At 38.2% G+C, this 19,077-nt stretch overlaps 1 protein-coding gene and 1 long non-coding RNA gene across 4 annotated transcripts in view; one reads left to right on the plus strand and one right to left on the minus strand.

Annotated features, from left to right (window-relative positions):
* The window catches only part of RASGEF1B (RasGEF domain family member 1B), a 531,937-nt gene that overhangs the window by 322,170 nt on the left and 190,690 nt on the right, over positions 1 to 19,077 (plus strand). The gene's annotated exons all lie outside the window — the stretch shown is intronic.
* Positions 5,828 to 12,026, minus strand: LOC109439863 (uncharacterized). Its single transcript, XR_002136563.2, has 4 exons — positions 11,925 to 12,026; positions 11,136 to 11,215; positions 6,274 to 6,325; positions 5,828 to 5,924 (listed from the first exon to the last, which is right to left on the minus strand). It is a non-coding gene; the product is annotated as an uncharacterized LOC109439863 (long non-coding RNA).

Here is a 19,077-nt window from a genome sequence, read left to right on the forward strand (position 1 = left end):
AACCAGCTCTTTGTCACATTAGTTTTTTCTATTGTCTTTTTGTTCATTATTTCATTTAGTTCTGCTTTGATTTTTATTATTTCCTTTCTTCTGCTGACCTTGGGTTTAATTTGTTCTTCTTTTTCTAGTTCTTTAAGGTGTAACATGAGGTAATTTACTGAGATTTTTCTTGTTTCTTGAGATAGGCCTGTAATGATATAAATTTTCCTCTTAAAACTACTTGCGCTGCATCCCCAAAATTTTGGTAGGATGTATTTTCATTGTCATTTGTTTCTATGTATCTTTTGCTCTCTCCTCTTATTGCATCTTTGACCTGGTCGTTCTTTAAAAGTATGTTGTTTAATCTCCACGTATTTGTGGTTTTTCCTGCTGTCTTTTTACAGTTGATATCAGATTTCAAAGCCTTGTGATCAGAGAATATGCTTGGTATGATTTCAATCTTCTTAAATTTGCTGAGGCTTGTTTTAGGTCCCAATATATGGTCTATCCTTGAGAATGTTCCATGGACACTAGAAAAAAATGTATAGTCTGATGTTCTAGAATGAATTGCTCTATAAATGTCAATTATATGCATTTCATCTAATGTATCATTTAGGGCTGATATTTCTTTATTTATTTTCTGTTTGGATGATCTATCCATAGCTGTCAATGATGTATTTAGGTCCCCTACTATAATTGTGTTTTGGTCAATTTCTCCCTTTAGTTCTGTTAGTAGTTGCTTGGTATATTTCAGTGCTCCCTGATTGGGTGCATAAATATTGATGACTGTTATGTTTTCTTGTTGTATAGTCCCCTTTATCATTATGAAATGTCCATCTTAGTATCTTATTACCTTTTTTATCCTGAAGTCTGTTTCATCTGACATCAGTATGGCTACACCTGATTTTCTCTGGATACTGTTTGCTTGGAGTGTCAATTTCCACCCTTTCACTTTGAGTCTATATTTGTCCTTGTAGCTGAGATGTGTCTCTTGGAGGCAGCGTATGGTTGGGTTTAGTTGTTTGATCCAGTCTGCTATTCTGTGCCTTTTTATTGGTGAATTCAGTCCATTTACATTTAGGGTGATTATTGATATGTGAGGATTTCCTATCATTCTGTCTTTGGTTTTCTGGTAAGACTGTGTCTCCATTATTGCTTTGCCTTGTTGTTGTCTATTGTTTCTGTGTGGTGGTATTCTATGATTTTTCCCTCTGTTTCTTCTTTCATTACGTTATATATTTCAGCTCTGAGTTTTTGTGTTTTTTTTTTTGAGTCTTGACCATTAAGTTTATGTAAAAGAAGGTTTCATATTTAGAGTATTCCATTTTCTCCAGTACACTTACTTTCTCCATTCCCATATTCCGGTTCAGGCCTTTAGTCTCCCCCCTTTTATGTTTTGGTTGCCACAAATTATCCCTGTTGATGGTGGTCGAATAGCCTCCTTCAGTATTCCTTGTAGTGCAGGTCGTGTATTAGAAAATTCCCTCAGCTTCTGTATGTTTGGAAATGTCTTTATTCCTCCTTCATATCTAAAGGTTATCTTTGCTGGATATACTATTCTTTGCTCATAATTTCTCTCTTTCAATAGTTTGAATATTTGGCTCCACTTCCTCCTGGCTTGTAGAGTTTCTGCTGAAAAATCTGATGATAATCTAACGGGCTTTCCTTTGTAGGTTGCCGTCTTCTTTTCCCTGGCTGCCTTGAGGATTCTTTCTCTGTCGTTGATTTTAGACAGCTTCAATACAATGTGCCTTGGAGAAGGCCTGTTGGGGTTGAAGTAATTAGGTGTTCTATTTGCTTCTTGGATTCGAGGATCCAGTTCTTCCCACAAGTTTGGGAAGTTCTCAGCGACTATTTGTTTGAATATACTCTCTGTTTCCTTCTCTCTTTCTTCTCCTTCTGGTATGCCCATTATTCTTATATTGCTTTTTCTGATAGAGTCAGAAAGTTCTTGTAGAGTTCTTTCATTTCTTTTAAGTCTCAAGTCTCTTTCTTCTTCCATCTGTGTCATTTCCAGATTTCTATCTTCGATGTCACTGATTCTTTCCTCCATCTGGTCAATTCTACTACCTAAGCTGGCTATTTCATTCTTCATTTCTTTTATTGAGTTCTTAATCTCCAGAAATTCTATTTGGTTCTTTTTTAAAATTTCAATCTCTTTGGTAAAATGTTCATTTTGTTCTTTGATTGTGTTTCTGAGTTCATTAAACTGCCTGTCTGTGCTTTCTTGCATCTCGTTGAGTTTTTTAAGAACAGCAATCTTGAATTCTCTGTCATTTAAGTCACATATTTCTGTGTCTTTAAGTTCATTTTCTGGAGACTTTTCATTTTCTTCCTGAGCTGTCTTGTTACCTTGGTTATTCATGGCAATTATTGATTTATTATTTCTCTTCCTAGACATCTATAGGAGTGGCTTCTGCAACAGGTTGATAGAAAGAGGTCTTTCTTTTGTTTTCCAGTAGGTATTGGTAGAATGTTTTATTTTTTCTCCAACTGCAGCCTTTTATTATGTCTCACACTGTAGTGTTATATTTTCTCTGCATTATTCCAGCTTCTCACAAAATGGGGGGATTCCCTGGAAGGCGGGCTTCTCCTCTGTGAACAGTTCACCTGGGTCATAGGGCGCCGTCTCATAGGGGGATGTGGAGAGCTTCTAAAGTTCCACAGCTCTTTCTGCACCAGATTCAGAGCCCATGTGTTTCAGCAGCTCTGTTTACCCCTTCAGGGATCCGCCCAGATATGTGGGGACAGGGTCATGGTGGGTTGTCAGAGGTGGCCCAGAGCAATGGCGGTGACCACCACCACAGCCATTTCTGCTCTCATGGCTCCCTCCCCTTTGCCGGAACTAGTTGGGCTGTGAATCTGTGTCTGTGGACCATAGTTCTCAGAATTGCAAATATTCTGTTCTTTTGATCTGACACCGCTACTGTTCTGCTTCTAGCACTGGGCAGGTGGGGGCAGGGCGAGCTCTGGGAGGGTCAAAAGGGGGCGGCTAGTCTCAGTAACTACGGCTTCCATTCTCTGATTGGCAGTGAGAGCTTAAACCACCGTTTTCAGCCTTCTTCCCTCAGTCTTTTCTCCAATGTCTCTGCCGTGAGCGTTGGGTTCAGCCATGTTATATGCTGTCCGCTCAGCCCTGTGGGCCATAAACGGAGCCCTAGCAGTCCAATTTCTTCCCTCTCCCGCAGCTGTGGTAGTTCCGGAATGCAGTGAGCTCACAGCACTGACCTAGGTCTGTGTCCTGCACCCCCACGTCCCCGTGTCTGCATTTCTCCCTTCCCTCTTCCCCCGCTCGCATAATTTGCCCACCTTTAGATGATTTCAGTAGTGTGCCCCTTAGTCTTGCCTGTTTGCAGTGCAGGTAGTCCTTTGTGAAATTATAATTGTTCAATTTGTTGTAAATTCCAGGGGAGATTTCAAGAGGGGTCACCTCACGCTGCCATTTTTATGATGTCAAGCATTCGACTTCAAGTCCATAATTCTTAACCTAAAAATTGGCCCTTTTCTCCTTTCCTGCCCTGCTGTAGAGATTTAATGCTACAGCCACACAGACCTTCTTTCTCATCCTTAATTGTCATGCATCCTTCCTTCATATGCTTTTCTCTGTACCCTCTCTTTTGCCAGCAAACTCCTACTAATTCTTCAGGTCTCAGATTTAGTGTATTTCTTCAGGAAAACACTGCCTGATTCAGGCATTAAATTGTTAAGTCCCTCCACTGTATACTTCCATAGCACCTTCTACTTGTATTTATAATATTGGTCATCCTTAGAATTTGCATTTAATGCTTCCTTTCCCTCTAGTCTATAAGCTGTACGAGAGTAGGGATTCTGTCTGCTTTGTTTACATAAGTGTCACTGTTGCTGAGTGCTCAGTAAACATTATAGACTGATTGAGTCATATATTTCTATAGGGTAGGATTAGGATGTTAATAACTCTATAGGAAAAAGTGGACAAATTTTTGTCTCTTCAGAAATGTTGAAATGATATTTTAAAACAGTGAAGGAAATTGTCAGTGTCGTTTGTGAAACTAAAGAGAGTGAAGTATGCTGATACTTATTTTGACCATTTTTAAAATTTATTTTGTTAACAATAAATAGGAATTCACTTCATAATGTAAGTTAAATAACAACAAAATACAATGTATATGGTCTTTGATGTCTCAGTAATAAAATACAACAGCTAATACACCTCGAAGGAGCTCCTTTTCCAGCCGACCTTTTTTAAGTTGACTACTTTTCTTCTCCATGCATTCAGCATCTGCAACAAGGCTATCTGCAAGCTCAGAGATGATGTCTCTTTCTCTTCTGTTATATCAGCTGAGCACTGTGATAGTTCCTCAGACCAGAGAATAAGAACTATTTCATTTAGAATCACCTGGGGTTTTAACTACAAGTGCAGATTCCCGCTCCCATCACAAACCTGGGAATTAAAATCTCTGGAGGATGAGACCTAGGGAACTACATCTTTACCAAAAACCCAATGTCAGAAAACTTTTGGCCTAGTGCCCACATACTCAATACAGGTTTAGGAACTGACAACAGGCATATATGATGCTAACTTTGGGGAACAGAGAATTACAATTTTTGCATGCCTTTGTCAGTAAGGTCACTCTGTCAGCCTTAACCTTGAAAAAGCCTGAATCTCTAGCACGAATGATAAAAGGACCTTAAAAGACCATTTGGTTAAACTTTGTGCATCAGGTATATTTATAATCAAAGCACATAGGACTGCTAATGGTCTGTTTCATTACTAGAGATATTTAAGACCAGAGAATCCATGAATATATCTGGGGTTTATCAGTGAGACAATCAGATAATCTTAGATGATCGTTAAAAATTTCTTTTTGCCTGGGGTCCATTTTTTTCTTGTGTGGGACTTAGTAAACATGGAGAAAATCTGACATAGTCACCATCTTAAAATATTTACATATAGACATGTCATCGTCCATCAGGACTAGAGCTCAACAGCACCTCCAACACAGACTCATTGAGTTGGAAGCAATCTGAGTCACTACTTAAGTTCAATCTCCTTGTTTTATAGATATATAAACAAATGCAGGGATTAGACGTCATTCAGTTATAAATCTGACAGAATAATGAGTATATTTCAACACCTTGAATTAATTTTTCTCTTGGGTTATATTTTTCCATGGTGTAGTTGGAAAGCATCTGGTCCATCTAAATTCAGATCTGGTTCAAATCCTTCTCTATCACTTACTACCTGTATGATTTCAGCACATTATTTGACACACCTGAGCTTCATTTGCATCACATGGTATATGAAGATAAAATCTACTTGATATAATTGTATTGAGAATTAAATGAGATACAACTGGGTGCCTGGTACATGGTAGGTGCTCCATTAAAAAATTCATGTGTTTGTTGTTGATACAACTTTTGGAAGGCAGGTTAGCACTATGTTTCAAAATATAAGATATGCATGCCTTGTGACTTGGCAATTCCAGTTATCATAGTGAAATCAAGCACCGTGTGCAATGTTCAGAAACCTGTAAATTAGCTAGCTCACTGTTACAGGGCTTTAGTTATATAGTGGGTCAGAGCTTATTTTCTTAAACAAAGATCCATAATAAAATATTGAAATGACCCAAATATCCTAGAACAGTGATGCTGTTTTCTGACAGCCTTCTAGAAGAATTTAACTGTACCCACTTTAGTCATAGGAAGAAAAATCATTATGATAAATAATAAGAGTTAACTGTTTATTTAATATATTATATGTCAGCCCTAAGCTTATTTACTTAATCTTTGTCATACCCTTTGATGCAGATACAATATTATTCATATTTTAATAAGAGTAAGTAACTTGTGCATCTTGTGGGGAACGGTAGAGTGGCAGGGGTTGTTATGTATTTGGTGATTGAATCAGGATTTGAACAGAAGTTGCTTTGATTTCATAGCCATGTGCTCAACTCTGTAAGTCTTATCTGTCAAGATTCAAACAAACAGCAAACAAACAAACAAATCCAGTAGTGTGAGGGTCCCTTTTCAGAGTTTCTGAGCTACAAAAGTATAAGACAGGCGTGGTTGAGGACAACCTTAATAACCAATTACTTTCATTTTTTTCATGTGCCATGTATATGGTCTGATTATTAAAAAGAAAACATACTACTATACATGTGATTACCTTAATCACTTATTGTGACCCCATTTTCACCTATCAAACCCTTCCTACAGAGTCTTTGAATTGCCTCAGGGAGTGGGGTTCGCATTTGAAAGATCTTGATGAAAAAACCTAATTAAGTACAGATGCACTTGAATGTTTGTTTTACTTACTAATGGTTGGGTGTAGGTTTCCTTCTTTTCCCTCTTCAAGGAAGCTGAGGTTCTGAGACAGCCACAGACGACAACATAAATATGGGGAGGAAGGGAGGAAAAAATCTTGGAAAACTCAAAGCCTGATATTTCCCAGACATGCCCCAATCTGCTTTTGACCTCGCTCCAAAAGGAGTGGTTTCGATAACAGAATGTGTGTAACATAATGTAACCCTACAGGAGCAGTTCTCTATTAGACATTAGCCTTTGCTTTCTTGTACCTGGGACTCTATTCTTTGCTTTTAGTTGCTCAGAGAGGGACTGGTGCTTGGGCCCTGCTGTCTAAACACCTCCGTGGCAGCTCTGGTCTCAATGCTGCTTCCTTCTCTATCACCATCGCCAGGTTGGGTGGAAATAATTTGTGCTCCAGGTTATATATGTAGTTGCCAAGGGTTCATTAATTACTTCCGATTACTTCTAACCAGCCCTGCCTAGCAAGTAATCCAAAATCTAAAACAGTTTCTCCTTACATTTGATAGCAGAAAAGATTGGGAAAGATCTGGGAGGTGATAGAATCTGCCCAAAGTGACATGGGGATAGAAACAGAGCCAGACAGAACTCAACTCTGAGCGTTTCCAATCTATTAGGCAAGATCACCTCCCAGTCTGACATGTGGGCCGTCTCATTCTCTTTGTATCTTATGACCCGAGTTTTCCTTCTGAGACTAACAACAAGGTTAGAAGAAGGGTCAGCTGTCTGGGTGACTTGGCGATGGCTTCCATTAGGACCGCTTCTTTCTCCATAATGATGAAATTTAATCTCACAGTTTAAATGCTTGGCCCAAAATATTTCAAAATGTGAAATGCATGCAAGCCAAATGACAAAAATGTTTTTTCAAAAAACAAAAACATGGGCTTCTTGTCATCCACCACACTGGCTGTTTCAGTGTCTGTTCAGTCAGTAAATTATTCTTTCTGATCTTCATTTCTGATGACATCCAGATGGTCTAAAAGTCAATCTTTTCTGCGAGAGAGAAATTCTCTGTGAAGTGAGTAGCCGTCATGTTCAGATAGTGTGAGCAGGAATTAAATGGAGTGACATAAGATTGTTTGTACCCAATTAACAGTAATAATTGATATTTAAATAATCACAGTGCTTATATATTCAACTTGGGGTTGAGTTTAATTATTAAAGTTTTAACTCTTAAAGGGAGACGTATCTTTTTCCCTAAATTATAGGACACTTTGTAAAAGCCAAAATTGCTAATGTTAACTTTTCTATTTCCTCTAAATCTTCTAGAATTAAAATTCTGTTTTGATGGGTTTTAAGATGTTCTGTAGTCAGCCTTCCACAGGTAGATTCTGAGAGCTCAGAATGGTTCTTGCTGTGGATTATAGTGTTTAAGTTTTATTCTGGTTTTAAATGTAATCTTAAAATGACTAATTAATAATAAAGACATAATGGTAATGTAGTTTTTAAGTCACCATTGTTTATGTGACTTTGAAAAGAAAATGATAATATTCTTTTTCAGAATGAAAAGAGCAATGTTAGCTTCTATTTGTTGAGTCTCTATCCCTTGCTAAACACTGTAGTAGATGCTTTCATTTGTTGTCTCATTTTTAAAGCCCAGAAGATGGACATAATCATCCCCATTTTATAGATGCAGAAACAGAGGCTCAGAGATTATCAGTGATTTTCCCAAACTGCAAAGGACAGAAAACCAGTAATGTTAGGCTGAAAATTTATGCACTTTCTACTTTGCTAGATGGTTTACCAAATTAAAAACGTCCACAGACTATGTTCACATACAATGAATGAAAGCTAAGCTTTGTTACACCAGTTGCCCATTACTGCTAGAAGCCAGATGAAAATAGATGATACTGCATTTCCCCTTTCTCACACACAGATATGTTCACAGTGGGTTCTAGAATTCATGTTAGTGGTCATTGATAGTCTTATTGGCTGTGGTTGTTAGGAGAGAATCCTACATAATTGGACATTATATGGAAAATACTTAGATACAGACCTTCAAAAATGTGTTTAGTTGTAAAAATCAAATAATAAAGTATAAGGCCTTGAAAAATACTCTGGGGGGAAGAAAAATGCAAAGTGGGTGTTCTTATACAAAACTGAAAATTCAAAGAATGTAAAAGACCTAAAAACTCCCACTTTTCCTTTGTTTCTTCCCTCTCCCTCTCTCTCTCTCTTTCTCTTGCATTTGTATTTATTCTCATTCTCATGCTTCCTGATTATAAACAATTTTCTTCTCTAACTCACTATCACTGTAAATGGAGGTAGCCTTGGGTGTTTGAAGTGGCTCCCTAGATCTTTGCTACCCATTGTGTAATCTGTGAACCAGCAGCATTTGGCTTTACCTGGGATTCTGTTAGAAATGCAGAATCTTGGGCCCTATCTCAGACCTAAAGAATCAGAACCTACCTTTTAACAAGATCCTTACAGAATTTATATGCTCAGAAAGTTTGAGAAGCACTGGCCTAGAAGAGTGTAATAGGTCTTTCCCTCCAGAGCAGAATCACCGCCCTAAAAGGAAAGGGGATGGTGAGAGAATATTGCTTCCAGGCTCCTTCTACAGTGACTGTAGTTAGGACCAGGGCTCTTCTGTGGGTGGGGAGACACGTGTTACTGCAGGTAACAGGTTAGGACAACCCTGCATAGGTAACGAAATGTCCATTGGGAATTCCGGTTCCCATTTTCCTACCGCCATTGATAAGGTTGCCACAGTGCAGGTCCTTTAGGGCACCACTATCAGCAAATACACACATACACACAGGCATGATGAGTGCTGCCACCCACATGAGAATCAACCATGTATGCACCTGTGTGCCACACATTGCAGTAGGTGCTTTCATCTTAAAGAATAGACAGCATATAGAAAATCAGGTTATCGTGAGCACACCTTCAATTACTAGCCAAACTTCATTAACCAGAGCCGCCACACATTAAATAGATCTATTTAAAATAAAACTTGTGTTTTTTAATGATGACCTTGTTAAATGATTAAATAAGATCCTAAAAATCTAAATCATAAAAGAATAATTAAATTAATTAGAGTTCTCATCTTAAAAGTCAGTTTCCAATGACTCCACATACAAAAAATATATTCTAGACTAAATATTATACACTTAACCCCAGATGCTAGTCGTTTGAAAGGGACCCTCTTTCCCAAGAGTAACTTTCTGGAGTTGTAGACTATAATGTGAGTACTGTAATTTAAACAGTTGTTCCCTTACCAATCTTCAGGAAGCTTGTCTTGTACAACATTCCTTTTGTTTATAGCACCTAAAAGTTCCTTAGAGTTTACCTGCCACAAAGATCAATGTTCCTAGCATGGGAATATGCAAAGAATCCTTGAATGGAATTCTAGTCCTGTTACTGCTCTGATTGGCCGGGAGATTTGGGGCTGTCACTGAATCCCTTTGGCTCTCAGGTTTGTCCTCTGTAAAAAGTTGTGAGCTTGACGGAACTCTGAGATCCCTTCCATTCCACATGAATATTCGACAGTCCATAGACAGAATATTGTAAATTTGAACTTGTCAATGAGTTAAAACCATTCAGTTGCGTCTCATAACATGCTTCCAGAGTTTCCAGACATCCAGAGTGCATCTCCCACACCACATGTCTTGTCACAGGCTGGCTTTTCTGTCCAATGGTAGCTCAGCTACTGGGCAAGAGGCAAGATAGCTGATGGCCAGGTACTAACTGGTGATCACTGAACAAAGAATCTTGGTCTTCTGAGTATATATACCATGGCTTCAGAAAAGGCTTTGAGGCTGTGTAATCAATTCATGGGTTGCATGTTTAACATTTTCTTTTCTTTTTGAAATTTTCACCATAAAGTCAAGACAATGCAGAATATTCTAATGCCTTGAAAATTATCAGCCCATTGATAGCTTAAGGGGTAAGTCTCTACAGAATCAATTTTTTGATTGGCAACCTATACAAGAGAAAGAACATCAACTTTGAAGTTAGTAGGACCTGTGTTTGTATAGTGCCCCTTACGGGCTGGGTGACTCTGGTCATGGTAATTAAATTCTCTGAAACTCAAATTTCTAATCTCTTAAATGGGGGTAATTATATTTATTTTGTAGAATTGTTATAAGGATTCGAGATAATGTACACAACACTTCTGACATATGGTAGATGATCAATAAATGTCACTACTATCTGAGACTAGAATAATCGTTCCCAAATGCCTGATTGTAAATCAGTGTGATCTTTGACATCCTTTTCACCATTCCATGACAAACAGTATAAAATAATTACAGTGGAAGCAGTTTTCCACAAATTTAAATTTAGATGGTGTTTCTTTTTATAAAACGATGTTTACAGTAGACAATAATTAGTTTTTAATTTAGCAAAATAAAAAACAACAACCACGTGCTAATTCTAAGCTAACAGCCCATATTTCTTTGTCTACTTTGTCTAATCTACAAATCCAAAATAATAGGACTCACTGAATTAAGACATCCTAATCAGACTGAATATTAGGGTCAATTGAATCAAATGATTTTCACTTTCAACTCATTTTAATTGGGGCAGTGGGATTCTGGGCATTCCCTAGCCACTTCATGCCACAACCACTTACTATCTCCTGAATTCTTATGATACCTCTCATCAGGATAACTCAACTTACACCCAGTGTGTGTGTGTGTGTGTGTGTGTGTGTGTGTGTGTGTGTGTGTTCTTAGCATCAGTGTTCGATATAGTCTCGGTGTGTCTTGTATCTTTCCTAAAAGATTTTGGAGTCAGACACAGCAATGCGAGGAGGCCATATACTGTTGTGGTAGAGTCTGGGTTCTGCAATCAAACTGCCTTGGTTCAAGTTCTAGGTTTACTGGGTAGGTATAAACTCAGTAACTTACCTTTCCTGTGCCTCAGTTGCATGATCTATCAGATTTCAAAATTAACATCACCTCCGTAACAGGGTTGTTCTGAAGATTTACTGAAATAATCCATGTAAGCATTTAGCATAATGTCCGATACATCGTACGTTCTCAATAAATAATAACAAAGCCAACAAACAGACAGAGAACAAGCAAACAAAAACCTCTTGGGAGTCAGATAAGCTTGAGATCTGATACACGCCCTTCAATCACCAACCCCTCCTCGATTTCATCACATAGCTTTAGGCAAGTTACTTAGCATCTCCGCACCTTATTTTCCTCATGCATTTGTTATCAGTATCAAATAAGTTATTATATGTATTTAATTATTATATGTATTTAATATTGCGCTTGACTCATTGTAGTTGCACAATAAATGTTTTATCCACTCCTTCCCCTTTTTACAAAGCTGTGCACACAGCCCTACCGCTGCACTTTGCACATAATTATAATTAGTAAGCATTTATTGCAGCTCTGTTCCTACCTCTTATTTTACTGCCTCTCACCTGCATGGTCAGTTTACTCTACAAGGAATTTCTGACTGACACCAGTGCACTGGAAACACAGAACAAGAAATCTTATTGGTTGGGAATCGGGTTACCTAGACCTTTGGCCGTTCCTCTGCTTTGGCTAAGAGTGCCTCCTGAGAGACTTCTCTGGCGACAAGAGAACTTATCAGGAAGGACACTAGATTGGGACATTTTGTGATATCTTATCACAGTTGGAAGGGTTATGGACCCACCACATTGTTTTAAAAACATGCTCTACCTTAAGTTTGTGGTTGGATGTCTTTCTCTTTCCTGAGTGCTCCAACTGTAGCCCCTTCCCTTATGTGGTTCTTGCATTGTCAGCTCATGGGGCAAAGGTGGACTGCCTTGTTGGACTATACCACAACGCCTGGCACGCACGGGGGACACTTGTGAGAAATATTTTTGGATTACACTGATATGTCCCTCAAGTTAGATAAATTCCATTGCTTTTAAAAAAAGAAGGCAACACCCTTTTAAGAACCATTTTGGAGTGCGATAATGTTTATTTTCACTGTTGGAATGAGGAAATGAGGGAATGAATTTATAGAATGAATCATTAAAGTAGATTTTAAATATATATATTTTAAAACCTGCTTTGACATTAATGTTTTAATGTATGAGCATGCAATGCTCCTTGCAATAAGTCCTGGACCCTTTTTCTCAACCTTTATTCACCTGGAACATGTTTCTTTTCCTTTTAACTTTTTTTTTCCCCCAATGAATGCAGCATTTTAGGAGAGACTCCTTCTAAGAGTGAGAGTTTAGAAGGAATGGTTAAAATGCTGACTTTTCATGATTTGAAGATGTACTCTAAAAATGAGGGGGTTATAAAGTGGAGGGTGTGTTCTGCAGTGGGGCTTCTGATCAGACAGCAGATGGCCGGGAACAGGAAGGAAAGCAGTGTGACTCAAATGTTCACTTTGGGTGCATTTATTGCCATGTGTTCTCAGGTGTCTGCCATTTCCACTGCTCAGAATAGAATGTTCCTTTACTACAATTCGAGCACCTACACGGCTCCAAAAACAGTACTATTTGCAGCTGTCGGGGAAGAGGCTTTGTAAAACCTCATTACATATTTACACTCTTGTTCTGCTTTGTCACAAGAATGAATTTAGACTCATTCCCTGGCACACTTTTTAACATATCTTTTTTTTTTTTTTTTTTTTAACTGCATAACACTGTCTTGAGTAAAACAGCATTAGGATCTTGAAGAAATCACCCCCTATTAGGGGGCCAAAGGGGCAAGAAAACAAACATATGTTAACATTAACCAAGACTAGATCAGCTTTTCCCAAATTTAAGTTATTCAAAGACTGTTCATGATTTTTTTCCTTACCTATCTATCACTTCTCTAATTACTTTGTAGCATTTTTTCCTTTAAATTGATGCAGTTTTCAAAATATAGCTTTGTCATAAGAAATAATATATATGAAATTATAGGTTTTTGCTCTAGTTTTCTAACATATATGAAAATAAATCCATGACAACTAAAATTAAAGTTTAAAATGCCTGTATTACCTAAAATCAGCCCCATGTAACAGTAGAGATAAGCATACAAAGCTTTGGGAAACTTTGAACTGGGTTGTCCCACAGTAGAAGTTGCAATCAGAAATCAAGACCACATTCCTAATATGTGATTGGGAATGTAGGAGGTCAATTGCAAAGCCAAGGTAGGTGGAAATACCTGAGGTGTACCCAGGTATTTAAGGCCTCCTTCCCTCTCTTGTCTGCTCTCAACCTACTCTATTCTAATCCTGTGTACCTGAATGTTAGGACTCTCCCTCTTCCTCTTTTGGGTTCTTGACCTCCATCTGAATCACTACCTCTGCTTCACCACTAATTCTTTTTTTTTTTTAATTTATTTTTAAAATTTATTGGGGTGACAATTGTTAGCAAAATTACATAGATTTCATGTGTACAATTCTGTATTACATCATCTATAAGTCCCATTGTGTGTTCACCACCCAGAGTCAGTTCTCCTTCCATCACCATATATTTGATCCCCTTTACCCTCATCTCCCACCCCCGTCCCCCCTTACTGATTCTGATACGTGAGTTGCCAGCCTCAGACTGAAGACTTGATGCAAACATGTAGAGGCCCCTTTGCTTTGGTTTCATTTTGGTCTTTTTGTCTGTGGGATTTTCCCCAATTTCTATTATTATGGAGTTAGTAGCAGCATATCAGTACAAAACAGCAAAGGCGAGCTGAGAGTGCTCAGAGTGGAACCTGATCTGGAAGGACTCGGTAAGACTAGGAATGGGGCCATTACCAATTAAAAAATAAAATCTTGTGAGAAGAGAATTTATGAGAAGCTTAAAGGAAAAATAGTGTGTCTGCCTATATTTCTCATAAATATTTTATATCTTAACTGTGAAAAATGCAGACCACCCTCACTGGTTCTCTCATTATTTCCTGAGACAAAATGGTGTTCATTGCTGCAAGAGTAATTCCCCAAAATTCTTTTTTTCCCAAAAAAATTATTAAATGTGATTTCACCATTCTTCACATGTGGGATATCTCCTGAGACCATTAACTGTTTTAGAGCTGGAGGAATAGAAGTTCAAAGACACAGGAAATTCACTAGGGTTAAACTCAATCTTTTGCCTCCTGATTGAGGATTCTCTTCACTGATCTGTGTTTCCTCATTTGTTTGAGCTGAAAATATGTATAATTTGGCATCAAATTAAAAAATACCTAAGACTTTTCCTTTAGCAAGATATTCTGGAATGAGATGAGGTTTTTTCTTTTAAGGGACAAAGTCTGTAAATAGCACTGCTAAGTAATATTACTACTGTAATTGGTATATTAAATTCACAAGAACGCCTTTGATAAAAATACCAGCTGAATGCTGTACTTTTGGTAGATGGGATCAAGTTCTGGGGTCATGAGATTCCGCTATCTACATTAATAGTTTTTATCTGGAATCTTATTTATACTGAGGCAATTTTGCAAGTCACCTTTTGGGCAAAGAAGGGTCACACCATCTGCTGAAACACTAAAATGGAGGAATATATAGAGACCCCAACATTTCTGAAATCTTCTTTCTCTAAAATATTTGAATTTTAACTAGATTTTGCAAATAGGAAATTCCTGAGTCATACTGACCAACGTATGCAAATTTCAGATCAAAGTGACACAACCAAAAGACGCCTATTGCCCAGCGTGGAGGCAGAAAACAGGTCAGTGTACAGGGTATTATTCCTGTTGTGTGGGCAGCTGTTACATTAGGCGTCCTCTCTGAGACAGCAGAAAGTGCTGTGCCTGTGATACTGACTGCATTTCTCTGTCCCAACCTCATAGTTGCGTGTATCTGATAGTTGCAAGCCCTTTGTGATAATATCTACAAATGATGGCTCTTGGTTTGCTGGACACGTTCATCAACATCTGAATGTCTTCAAACCTAAAACAGCTGAAAAGCACAGAGAGGGGGAAGCAGAAATAGCAAGTTCTCGCCAAGTGTTTCTAATGATTGTTTGAGAATTGTTAACAATACTGAAAGTGTTTACTAACACAGCAGCATTAAAAATGGCACTGTAGATTAAAAATCTCAGCATCACAGAGAGTTGGACTTGACTGATGAGACCCACCCCAAAATGAACAGAGTGCTTCCAAGGAAAGCTAAGCCAAATTTCCCTGTTTACTAGTCTGCATTTCTGTCTCTCCTCTGTGATATTTCTTCCAAATTCCCTGTATATCTACCTTTTGTCTCCACAGTGTGTAAGGCAAAGACGAAGCCCTTTAAGATTAAAATGGTTTGCTTATTCATAATTCAATTCATAACTCTCCTGAAGTAAATAAACTAAAAGGTAATTGCAGAGTTCCTTAATCCTGGAACTCTATCTTTGGCATATTTTGTTTCTTCACTGACTTTTATAACATAAACACTGATATTTCATGTGTGGAAAGAAAATGACTAAAGTTTTTTTTTTGCTGAGCAGTAATTCATAAGCAACTCTGTTTACTGCATGTCTGTCGGTGCCTTTCAGAAAGAGTCTGCCCCATCAACTGGGTCTTAGACTTATGGGTGGGAATTCCAGGTGCATCATAGACCAAAGCCTTTGTGGTTTAAATCGAGTAATACATCACAGTGGAAAGAGCACTAGAAACCTGGTTTCAAATACTGCTTTTGCTACGAATTAGTTTCGTGACTTTAAGCAAGTTATTTATCCTCTCTGGCCCTAATTGTCAACAAAACGCAAATGTTAGATCAGACATGAGCTTGTCTCAAGTGCCAATTCAGATTCATTGCTAGTGGTATCTGGAGAGTGCTGGAAATGATTGTAAGACTATATCCAGACACAGTGGGAACGAATATCCTCATTGATTGGTTCAGATTCAGGCTTATCCTGATCAGTAATGACAGGAGGGCCTCATACTTGTTAACCCTATCCAGGAATGCACTCTAAAGTGCGTTTCGTCTCTGTTTGACAGCGGTGTAACACATTTTAGAAGGAGCAAGGTTATTTTATAATTTTCAGAACCAGAAGGAGAAAATTCTCTTGAACAAGACCGAATTTTTAGAGACTTGATTCTTTCTAATGCCTTGGCGGAGCCACTCATATTTTCCTTTTGACCATTAATAACCAGTTGGAACAAATAGAGAGATGATACATCCTGTTTGCGGAATGAATGAAAACACCCAGAAAGTTCTTCCTCACTCATGTTCATCAGGCAGGACTTGGAAGGTTTAGTTTGCTTACCAGTCAATCAACTCATAATATGTTAGTATGCAGTGCTTAGAGCTAGTTGTAAACCGGAGACTTTGTATAATTTTCATTTGATGGGATCCACTCCAAGAGGCCTTGAAATCAGCCAGAAATCACAGAATTATTCAAGCCTGCACAGAAGTTTGCTTTATAATTAATTGTGATGTTGACTTCTATACTTTGGAATTTATGGTAACTGGCCCAAACAGCTTCATACACACAAGCCTGTCTTTTCTTTGTTTATTTAATGATTTTCCTTTTTCCTAAAAACCTCAAAATTTGAAGGAGACTTGGATCACTGTTTATTTATCCATTAGAGTAATTCACTTGAATTACAGCTGAGGCTTTGGAATCACCATTCGTTACCATCTGGCAGCATACTTTGTATTAGACTATGAATCAGAGTTTGGGGGTTCTGGTCCTTCTTTGTTTTATTGGATCTATTCCTAAATTTAGGAAAATTGTTGAAGCACGTATGTCTGTTTCCCTCTTCATACAATTGGATATTTGCTTTTTCCCTTTGCCTGTACCTCAGGGATATTCGAGGAATCAAAGAAGGTCCAGGAGGTCTTGAGGCTGTTTGGTGGAAGTCAGTCTTGCCAGAACCATTGATTATTGGCTAGGTTGTTACTTACCCTGTGCCTTCCTGTTACATAGCTCTGCATGTTCGCTTAAGCATAGAGATGCCGTTTACATGCCATTTGTAGTGCAGAGGCTCAGAAGACATAATTTTGACTATGAAATACTAATATAATTTTTACCATAGCCAGAAAACAAGTTCATCTACTTTTTGATTTCTCAAATGTCTGGGAGAACTTATGCAACCAAATCTGCTACCAGGGCGTATGGGCGTGTTGGCAGATGGCCCACGCAGGTTTTATGCCCTCAGACTGCTGTAGTCTCTGCTCTCACAGTCACTTGTTCTGTGAAAGGCAGAAAGGATAGGCGTAACATGTTATGGCTTTATTGTCCTTAAAAATCTGTTAACTTGGAGAGGATAGATGCATACATCTTCAGAGAATATGAAGAATATGATTTTATTCCAACCAATCTGCTTTTAGGGTACAGAGCAAGTAGCAACCCAGCCAGTAACGACAGTGATAATGGTGAGAGGAACTTTCACCAGAGGGCCTGTCCTAGACTAGACTACTGTCTCCTAGACAACTGGATCTCTGAAGGGAAAAAAAGGAGTCCTGCTTTGTAACATCTACCGATTCTGTGGTGTTAATACTCCATCATGGCCATTGTCAAGTTACCAACATGACATCACTGAACACAGAGTTCAGAAGAGATGCATAGCAGCACACCATTATATAGTATTACCATCACCCCAAAACAATAGATGTACATGAACTTGAGAGTATAGAGGATAGTAAAATGTAGTAAAATAATTGGGAAGTAGTGAGTTTTGAGTGTATAGTACCCTTGTTTTAAACATTATTTGTTGGTGCATATAAGTGAATATTTAATAACAGCTGTATTTAACCACTGGCTCACAAAGTTCCTGAAAATGTAATAGTCGGTTCTTGTGAGCAGGTATAGACTGGTTCCAGCTCACCATTACAAATGAGATATGTAGAGACTAAAGTTTATTAATTCCCTGGGGATGCTAAAAAACCCGGGCAGGGAAATGTGAGTGATTCTAAACTCCCATCCTAAGCAGAGCAAATTAAAGAGCAGAGATATGTCCATTTAACATGCTTTATTCGGTGCCCGCACAAAGGCCGGGCCATTTGTGCACTTAATGCATAGATCGTATCAACAGCAATGAGTGGGGAGACCAGGCTTGCCAGATAGGCCACTCCCACAAACATCAAAAAGACTCTTTTAAAATTTGAAAGTAATATAAACACAACTGAACATGAAACCAGAAGAACGTGGAGAGATATATTTTTACAAAGTTAGTTTAATCTAGACAATATAAACACTTAGAGATAGTATTAAATCTGTCTGGGAAGGCAATACTGTAGATATCATTGTTCATTGTGTATGAAATGAAGGAAGTAAAGAAGACAGGCCAAAAGGAAACAGAGACTTAGAGTTTGATGTATGTAGGTAGATTAAGAAAATATCATTTGTAGTTGCTTTGGCTACATGGGAATGGATCTGAGACCACCAGAAGTCAGTCTTCAAAGCTTGGCTGCTTACTTAGACTAGCTAAAGGTGCCAGGAGGAGGGAATATGAATCCTACTGGATCTAGCAATAGTGGGGGAAGGAAGTGAAAATGTTCCTCTGTTCTACAGATCTTTCTTCTCCTTTTCCAGAAATTGCCTCCAAGCATCCCACTCCCTCACTCCCCACATCTTGTTGATTCTACTTTACCAACTTTTGCCAGGCATTTACCTGGAAATCTCTTTATCAATGTCTTGCCTAGTCTCGATTCCTATCTCCTCCCAACTTCTGCTGTTCTTGGAATTGCAGTTTGAGTGTCAGTTCAGGGAAACCTTCCCTGAGCCCCAAGTCATCACTGGAAGACACACTGAGATAAAATTACTTATTGGTATGTCTTACCCCATAAACTTAAAACTGTTCAAGGATGGAAATGGGTCTTATTCTATTGTATACCACATGCTTAGAGTAAGTCCTAATTATGTAATAGGTGCTCAATACATACTTTTATCTGAATGAGTAAAATAAATGAATCAGTCACCACAGAGGAGACAGAACCCAAAGGAATTTCGGA

The sequence above is a fragment of the Rhinolophus sinicus genome, linkage group LG02 (assembly GCF_036562045.2).
Source record: "Rhinolophus sinicus isolate RSC01 linkage group LG02, ASM3656204v1, whole genome shotgun sequence".
NCBI lineage: Eukaryota > Metazoa > Chordata > Mammalia > Chiroptera > Rhinolophidae > Rhinolophus > Rhinolophus sinicus.